This window comes from Gracilinanus agilis, chromosome 3 (genome assembly GCF_016433145.1).
Source record: "Gracilinanus agilis isolate LMUSP501 chromosome 3, AgileGrace, whole genome shotgun sequence".
Taxonomy (NCBI): domain Eukaryota; kingdom Metazoa; phylum Chordata; class Mammalia; order Didelphimorphia; family Didelphidae; genus Gracilinanus; species Gracilinanus agilis.
Window position 1 is genome coordinate 56005428 of NC_058132.1, and position 1593 is coordinate 56007020.

Consider the following 1593-nt stretch of genomic DNA (forward strand, 5'->3'; position numbering starts at 1 on the left):
GTTTTGATTTGCATTTCTCTAATTATTAGAGATTTAGAACACTTTCTCATGTGCTTATTGATACTTTTGATTTCTTTACCTGAAAATTGCTTATTCATGTCTCTTGCCCATTTATCAATTGGGGAATGGCTTGATTTTTTATACAATTGATTTAACTCCTTGTATATTTGAGTAATTAGACCCCTGTCAGAGTTTTTTGTTATAAAGATTTTTTCCCAATTTGTTGTTTCCCTTCTGATTTTGACTATATTGTTTTTGTTTGTACAAAAGCTTTTTAGCTTAATATAATCAAAACCATTTAATTTACATTTTGTAATTTTCTCTAATTCTTGCTTGGTTTTAAAATCTTTCCTTTCCCAGAGATCTGACAGGTATACTATTTTGTGTTCACTTAACTTATTTATAGTTTCCCTCTTTATATTCAAGTCATTCACCCATTCTGAATTTGTCTTGGTGAGATATTGATCTAAACCTAATCTCTCCCATATTGTTTTCCAAATTTCCCAGCAGTTTTATCTATGTCCTTTTCTAATCTCTTTTGTATAAGCATAGTTTTGTTGTCCTTTTTAATATAATCATCAATGTAGTAAATTTTTAATTTTCTATTTGTCCGTATTTATTTTAATACTTGTCATTTTTGTTATACTATAATATTGTTACATTGTTGTACTGTGAAATTAGCCACTCTCTGATTGTTGGATGTGTAGGTTTGTACAGAAAATACTTTTGTGCAAAAAATAGACCAACTTGATTTTCTTTTTTTAAGCTTTTTACTCCCTTTTAATGATATCCTTAGGATGTAGTCCCTAACAGTGTGTTTGTACAATGGGTCAAAAGTTATAACTTTCACTGAATATGATGACCTCATTGATGCTGATAGGTGATTCTAAGTGCTATACATTTAGAATTGTTGTCCTTTCTAGCTCCTGTCCTTCATTACCAAATAAATGGCTTTCCTTCTAAATCCATAACTCTTCTGAATTTTCCTATTCCATGAAGGACACCATGCTTCCAGGTACCCAGGTTTGTAATCATGGATTCCTTATTCTCCCTTACCACACATGTCCAGTCAGTTGTTAAATCTTGTCAATTCTACTTCTACAACCTCTGTCCTCTTTTTTTCTACTCACAAGGCTACTGGTTAGACCAGACCCTCATCCTTTCTTGTTCAGTTGCAGGATCCTTCTAATTAGTTTCTCTTCCTCAAGTCTCTTCTTTCCAATTCATATTCCAAACTAATTAATAGTCCTAAAGCATAAGTCTGGCCATTCTCTTCCCCTTCTCAGTTTACTTAAGTAGCATCCTTGTTATCTTTAGATTCAAATACCAACTCCCTTTCTTTGGCCCTTAAAGCCTTTAAGAACCTGGTTCCAAATTGCCTTTCTATCTTTATTTAATCACTTCCCTTATGTACTCTGATGCTTCAGCCAAACCAGCCTTTTTTCTATACCTCATACTCTTTCACTTCCACTCCTTACCTCTGCTCCTTATCATTTTACCCTTATGTCTTGAATTCCTTGTTTTTCATCAAAGTTTAGCTCAGGTGTCATTTTCTATATAGGCCTTTCTACCTCCCTCTCCCCCCCCCCCGCC

General features: G+C 33.6%; 1 protein-coding gene across 1 annotated transcript in view; it reads left to right on the forward strand.

Moving 5' to 3' along the window:
* The window catches only part of OTUD3 (OTU deubiquitinase 3), a 20172-nt gene that overhangs the window by 16919 nt on the left and 1660 nt on the right, over nucleotides 1-1593 (forward strand). The gene's annotated exons all lie outside the window — the stretch shown is intronic.